The sequence below is a fragment of the Euprymna scolopes genome, chromosome 13 (assembly GCF_053919585.1).
Source record: "Euprymna scolopes isolate OS-2025 chromosome 13, ASM5391958v1, whole genome shotgun sequence".
NCBI lineage: Eukaryota > Metazoa > Mollusca > Cephalopoda > Sepiida > Sepiolidae > Euprymna > Euprymna scolopes.
The window spans coordinates 102,551,365-102,559,412 of NC_136494.1; the positions used below are offsets into that span (position 1 = coordinate 102,551,365).

Consider the following 8,048-nt stretch of genomic DNA (forward strand, 5'->3'; position numbering starts at 1 on the left):
GAGTTTTGTATTATTCTGATAAGTCTTGTCTTAAAGAATGGAATTTAGTTTCTTCCTTCAACTCACCAAGTTATATATATATATATATATATATATATATATATATATATATATATATATATATATATATATATATATATATATATATATATATATATATATATATATATATATATATATATATACCATCATCATCATGTGCTGTCCTTCATGTCCGAAGACGACTTCCTGTGAACCATCATTCTCCACTTGTCACGGTCGCGACTGAGGGTCTGTCAGCTTCCAGTAGGGATCAACCTGCCCTTTAGATTTCGTTTGACAGTGTCACGAAACCTTAGCTTAGGTCTGCCTATGCCTCGTACCTCGTCCTCCAGTTGTGAAAACAGTATCTGTTTTGGTAGTCGGGAGTTCTCCATTCTGTTTATGTGCCCGGCCCATCTCAGGTTTTTCCGTATGAGCAGGTCATACATGCTTGGGAGGTTGGCTTGTGATAGGATCTCACTGTTGCTGACAAAGCCATACCACTTGACATTTAAAATCTGCCAGAGGTGTCTCATCATATAGGTGTTGAGCTTGCGGGCTACCAGTTTGTACACTGGCCAAGTCTCTGCACCATATAAGAGTGACGAGAGGACGATAGCGTGGTATACCAAGCATTAAGTTCTGAAAGTCAGGTCTTTATTTTGCCAGACCTTCTGTTTGAGTTTTCCATAGGATATGGAGGTGTTAGCCATTCTTGTAGAAATCTCCTCGTCCATTTTGTTGTTGTTCATGACCGTGGTCCCTAGGTATTCGAATTTGCTGGCATTGTAAAGCTTTTGGTCTTGAATCTTAATTGGCTGGCTTGTTGCTGGTGATCCAGGGGATTGTTGGTACATCATTTCGGTTTTCTTGATGTTAATCTTCAATCCGAAGGCCTTGGCTGATCCTGCGAAGCGAGTTATTATGTCTTGAGTATCCTCGTGACTATGCGCTACAAATGCGGTGTCATCAGCAAACATGAGCTCCCGTACGAGTATCTTTGTTGTTCTATTTGCGGATTTGTATGCATTGACATTGAAAAGGTCTGATCCCGGCCTAGATCGTATAAAAACACCCTTATCACAATTTCTAAAGGCATGCCGAAGCACAACTGACAGGTAGAGTGAGAAGAGGGTTGGAGCGAGGACGCAGCCCTGTTTGACATCATTCTGCATGTCAAACGGATCGGAGAGCTCGCCCTTCAGCTTAACTGTGGCTTTCATGCTTGAATGAAGGGCTAGTGAAGTGCGCAGGAAAGCCAAGCTTCAGCAAGACTTCCCAAATATATATATATATATTATTTACTATAATAATTATTGAATACCTACAGACACTAGTGTCTCATCTTTTCAGGAATCATCAGTGCAGGGTGTCACGATTAACACCAGTCGGTAGATTCGAACCTGAAAACAGAAGCCATCTCTAGCTCCATTAACAAGAACCTAATCCATTCGACCACCGTTAAACGCAAGAAATACTGTTGAAATTTAAGTATTTATTTTTAAATGTTTTTAACGTCTATCTGAGTGATCGTGTTAAATTGTTTAGGAAAAAAAAAATATATATATAACTCAATTTTTCCTAAACAATTTAACACGAGTTCGCTGGATTAACTTATGAATCAAACTATACACACACATACACACACATATTCATAGATAAATCGTTATACCTGATAAAATTCTAAACTAATGAACCGATCATTCATAATTTTTCATAAATTATATTCCCTAACGTTAACATGCTTAATAAAATTGGGTACATTTTTTTTTCTAAACCTTGCCACTGATGGCTCTGATGGGATATCCGTTTATACACATGTATTTGTAATTGGTATTAATAAAACTTTTTCCCCTGCTTAAGTTTGTGTCTTTCCGTTGCCTCTGCAGTATACCACTGTACCACCTTCTACATATTTCATTTAACTACATACTATACAATGCTTCAAGCAAACTAAATCCACCTTATATATATATATATATATATATATATATATATATATATATATATATATATATATATATATATATAATCGCGTTGACACACCGGTTCTTGTCAGATCACTGAAGTTAAGTAACAGCGAACCTGGTTAGTACCAGATGGGTGACCATTTGAGAATTCTGGGCGCTGTATGTGCTTGTGCTCTCCGCTTATCTCGGCATTTGTTTCCAGTCGTCCTCTTGCCACTGGTATAAATTTCATGTGCAGGCACCCTTTCGTGGGTATCCATAGTCTGTCAAAGGCTGAAGGAACCCTTTTGATATATACTTATAGAAATTGTTACCGTACACTGGTGATTACGTAAGCATGAAACACTAGTGTTAGTATGTATAAATGAATAATTATTATTAATTATAATTATCAAGCCCCTTTAGGAATATGTAAAGATGGACGCTGTCTGCAGAATTATAACTATGGCAGTCAACTAGCGTCTATGCAATGCTTACGACTTCCGCTCCGTGCGAACACTCTAGATTGTTCTTGTATTCGTCTGAATTCAGCGTTTAATAGTTCTTAATTCCTTTTATTCCCATGGCAATAGAGCCACCAAACTATTGTCACGCAAATGGAGCAAACGGTGGTTTCGTGACTGGGTTTGGATTTCATGACCGGTAGGAATTGTTACCTACACTGATAATTGCGTAAGCATGAAACACTAGTGTCTGTAAGTGTGTATATATATATATATATATATATATATATATATATATAATAAAAAAAGTCTATATTCCAAAGTTCATGATGTTGACCATCTCACAATTTATTCCTTTAATTCAGTTGACATTTACAATTCTTGACATTAATGTAATAAATTGTAAGATGGTCAACATCATGAACTTTGGAATATAGACTTTTGTCATTCATTTACTATTTTACTCTGTGATTACATTGAGCTTCTTATGTAAGGATTGGTATATATTATAAGGAAGTAAAGTATATTTCCACAGAACCACCCCCCATATATATATATATATATATATATATATATATATATATATATATATATATATATATATATATATATATATATATATATAATGGCTGTTCATCCCAGAGACCTGTTGTATGTTTCAGTCAGAATAGTTTACGTTGAGTTCGCTTGTTATTAAATTGTGTACAAAAAAAAAACAAAAAAAACAAAACTTTTTTTACTCTAACAAAAGCTCACAGTCAATTAAACAATGAGAAAATTACTCGCCTTTTATCGTCCAGATTTGATTTGGCAGTGAACAAAGACGACGACTCATGGGATGTTTCTATCGTTTTCTTTTTCTTTTTTTTTTTTTTTTTTTGCCTTTCTTATTGTCGACTATAACATGGAAAACTTGGTTGCTCTCGACGCTTATTTGAAACAAATCACCTCTGTTTTTAGACAGAGCTTCCGCCTCAGCGAGCAATCCAAAAAGAACCTTGATTTAACAGTGACGAATTATGACAATTCCCAAACAATTGGTAATGTATAAATTGATGTATATGTGTGTGTAGATGAAGTCTAAAGTTCGTTGAGTAAAACTGAAATACATCGGCTGAGAAATTAAGCCAGTGGTTAGAGGAATGGAATAACAAAAATGTGAAATGTGAAACAAATCTCTTTTGTTGTTGTTGTTGTTGTTGTTGTTGGAGGGGGGTGATTCAAACACGTTTTACCATAGAAACCGCCGGTAAGAATGGTTAATCAGCAACCATACACACACATGCACGCACACACATACATACACACAAACATATATGTGTATGTGTGTGTATAAAGGTTGATTGGAAAGTAACTCACACTTACAAGAAATGAATATAATAAGAAAGAGTATAGTATGAGATTTTATTTAGAAAATAATATGGTTTCAACATTTCACACTAGCTTTTCAAGACAACTGGGTACGGCATCAACTGATTTCACAAGGAGCTTTAATTTTCTTTCTTTCATATTATGTCAACACTTATCAGAGCCAAAAATCCATATGAAGATTAGAGTTAACGAGATGGATAGATCGACAGGTGGATGATGGTGAATACTATGATAGGATTTAAAACCCTATAAAAGAGGATATGATTTTCGAAAATATCGGTGAAAAAAGCGACCCCTCCCTGTAGAAAGCGCCCGGTTGAGAGTGAAGTAATTAATGTTTTTAGCCAATTTTTCGGTATTTGTCGCCTGAAGGGTCGAGCTTCAAAACGATACTGATCTTGTGAAAATTCGTCGCCTCTGTCGAAAGTTTTAGGCAGATATGCAAACATACATACATACATACATTTACATATTGGTAGCTGAAATTTTACACCCAAACCGATTAAAAAGCTTGCCCGATCTCTGAATACCCTTTATATAAAATTTCAAATGTTTAGACCAGAAATTGTCTGAGTAATTTGGTAAAGATCATAGAGGTCAAATTTTTTTTAACTTTGACCCCTATTATAACCCCTTAACATTTATTGTTTTGGGCTCAAATCAAGTTATTAAGTTAGATCCATGTCCAAGGAACTTATATCTAAAATTTCAATTGTTTATACCAAAAATTAGTGGAGGAGTTTGGTAGAGTTCTCAAAGGTCAAATCGTTGAACTTTGACCCCTTAATCGCCAATTTTTTTTTTTTCTGGCCGAAAACGTATTATAAAGATTTTCCCAAGTCTCAGTATCCTGTATATCAAATTCCGAGTCTGTAGACTTAAAATTGACATAGTTATTGCGTAGGGAAATGTACACACACACACACACACACACACACACACACACACACACACATTCACTTTTATAGATATACTAGCATTTACGACCGGCGTTGTCCGGGTGTTTGGAGGTGTATGTTGAGCAAAAAAATAAAAATAAAAAAAATAACGGTAAATTTTATTAACTTTGACCCCTATTATAACCCCTTAACATTTATTGTTTTGGGCTCAAATCAAGTTATTAATGTAGATCCATATCCAAGGAATCTATATATAAAATTTCAAGTGTTTAGACCCAAAATTGTCGGAAGAGTTTGGTAGAGTTCTCAAAGGTCAAATCGTTGAAGTTTGACCCCTTAATTGCCAAATTTCTGGCTGAAAACCAATCGCATTGATTTTTCCAAATCTCAGTACCTTGTATATCAAATTTCGAGTTTGTAGACTTAAAATTGAGAGAGTTATTGCGTAGGGATATGTACACACACAGACAGACACACAGATACACAGATAGACAGACACACAGACACGTTCACTTTTATAGATATACTAGCATGGGTGCCCTGCGTTGTCCGGGTATTTGGAGATGTATGTTGAGCAAAAAAAAAAAAAAAAAAAAATAACGGTAAATTTTATTAACTTTGACCCCTATTATAACCCCTTAACATTTATTGTTTTAGGCTCAAATCAAGTTATTAATGTAAATCCATATCCAAGGAATCTATATATAAAATTTCAAGTGTTTAGACCCAAAATTGTCGGAAGAGTTTGGTAGAGTTCTCAAAGATCAAATCGTTGAAGTTTGACCTCTTAATCGCCAAATTTCTGGCTGAAAACCGATCACATTGATTTTTCCAAATCTCAGTACCCTGTATATACAATTTCGAGCTTGTAGACTTAAAATTGAGAGAGCTATTGCGTAGGGAAATGTACACACACACACACACACACACACACACGTTCACTTTTATAGATATACTAGCATTTCAGCACTGCGTTGCCCGGGTGTTTGGAGGTGTATGCTGAGCAAAAGCAACAACAAAAAAAGGGTTAATTTTTTTAACTTTGACCTCTATTATGCCCTCTTAAAATTTATTGTTTTGGACTCAGATTAAGTTATTAAGTTAGATCCATGTCCAAGGAACCTATATCTAAAATTTCAAGTGTGTAGACCCAAAAATTTACGTAAAGGGTATTCAGACATGCAGCAAGCTTTTTAAGCAGTTTTTGAGAGAAAATTTGGCTTACAGAGTTGACCCTTGCAGATTCTACCAAACTCCTCCGCCAATTTTGGGTTTAAACTCTCGAAATCTTAGATGTAGGTTACTTGGACATGGGTTAAACATTTTAATTTGATTTGAGCCCAACACAATAAGGGATCAAAATTGGGGTCAAACTTAAAAAAAAAATGACGTCTGCGGTCTCTATCAACTTTTCTCTATATTAGTTAAGGAAACCTATTATATTATATTATATGTTATACGGCATTACCGTACATATTCACACTATTTAATATATACATATGCACATAAAGTTAAGAACAGTATATAGGGCCCATGCAAAACCGGGCGGAACTGCTAGTATATATATATATATATATATATATATATATATATATATATATATATATATATATTAGGAATTATTTTGTGTGTGTGTGTGTGTGTGTGAGAGAGAGAGAGAGAGAGAGAGAGAGAGAGAGAGCGAGAGAGTTAGGTCCTTATGCCCTCGAAAATGCTTGGGCTGATTTATAAGAAATTTTACACGAAAGTACTATATGTGCCTGGCAGTGTTCTTAGATATCTTTTGTATCAGAATGTCTTCGATAAATATCGATGATCTATAATCGAAATAATCCGATGAAAGAAGGAGCATGCGATTTTGAACAAAGTTAACATCTTACACAGCCTAACATCACAAATGCATTTGAGAAATTTTATTACAACACAAATGGAAAGGCTCAACATATAAAATCAACAGTAGGTTCTTTGATATGACAGGGGCGCGTTTGGAATTAATATTTCTGTTTAGAGCACAACTACACCATGATACTTGACTTTTTCATTTCAAATTTAAATTCAAGCCATTATCATCGCACAAGCAGTAAGACCAGGCATATACAATCAAATGTAGGTTCTATGATATGACAAGGACACGTTCGAAATGAATGTTTCTGTTTAGAGCATAATTGAAGCATGATACTTGACTTTTACATTTTAAACTTAAATGCAAGTCATTATGTATAAAAATAATTTTATAAAATCAACAGTAGGTTCTCTACAGTGCAATGTAGACTACAATGTATTGTGGACTAAGTCACTGTAGAGGCTTGCTCCTGGTGCACCGCGATGGGTCCCCAACTAGAGCAGACAATTTGATTGAAAAATGAGCGATTTCCCTTACAATAAAATATGGGAATGTGAAACATTCTTTGATCATCATTCAATATAAGTTTCTTTAAAAAGCAAATTTTACAACGTTAATATTTTTTGCTGATTCTTTCCGTGAAAAATGGATACCAGGAATTAAAAAAAAATTGATATTTTCAAAAAATGTGACAAGAAACTTACCAAGCGAAAAAATAAAGAAGCTCTGTTGACATCTGATCGTAAAGGAATCCAAAATTGATTTGAGGGATCTGCAGTGTGTGTGTGTGTGTGTGTGTGTGTGTGTGTGTGTGTGTGTGTGTGTGTGTGTGTGTGTGTGTGTGTGTGTGTGAAGAGGTCAAATCCTGTCAATCTTCTTGCCCTTCCCGTCCGAACGTCATCCTCAGTAATGGTGTGGTGCAGTGTATCCTGTGAACGACATAATTCGAATTTCTTATTCTTCTCCCCCTCCCCCAATCACTAAAAAACCATTCCTTTTTTTGTTTTTGTTTTAGTCCTATGTCACTATTTGGATAAAATCCTACTACTCAATATCCGGTCATCGGTCAGAGTCGTCCAAAATTTAAAAAACAAAAAAAAAAAAAGTGGCGACGCTTTTCTTGAATGATGCAAAAAGGAAACTCATATAACGTCACGATCGTGTTTAACCATCGCATTTTTTAACAATGGCGTCGATCATTATGCGTGCATAAATGAGGAGGTTGTACACTTAATGAACAAAACTGACCCTCTTTTTTAACCCCTTCTCTCCACGCAAAATATGAAATAAGAAATCCAGTGATCACAGAACGAAAAGTGTCATTTTCTAAAAATCATATAGATTGATCGATGTATAATTTTTATGTATAGAAAATCAGTTTTTAACGATTTGTAGCGATTTTACGAAGTCGTAGCCGGTTTTGATCTTGGTAATGCTGGTTTTGATCTTGGTAATGCTGGTTTTGATCTTGGTAATTTGAATTAAGTTGTCTCCATTTATT

The 8,048-nt window shown here is 35.0% G+C and overlaps 1 protein-coding gene across 2 annotated transcripts in view; it reads right to left on the reverse strand.

Annotated features, from left to right (window-relative positions):
• Positions 1–7,458, reverse strand: part of LOC145292117 (adhesion G protein-coupled receptor L1-like) — a 108,655-nt gene extending 101,197 nt beyond the window's left edge. For both annotated transcript variants that reach the window (XM_080138222.1, XM_080138221.1), the window contains exon 1: positions 7,252–7,458. The gene's annotated coding sequence lies outside the window, so the exon portion shown is untranslated. The remainder of the gene's footprint in view (positions 1–7,251) is intronic.
• Positions 7,459–8,048: the final 590 nt, after the last annotated feature.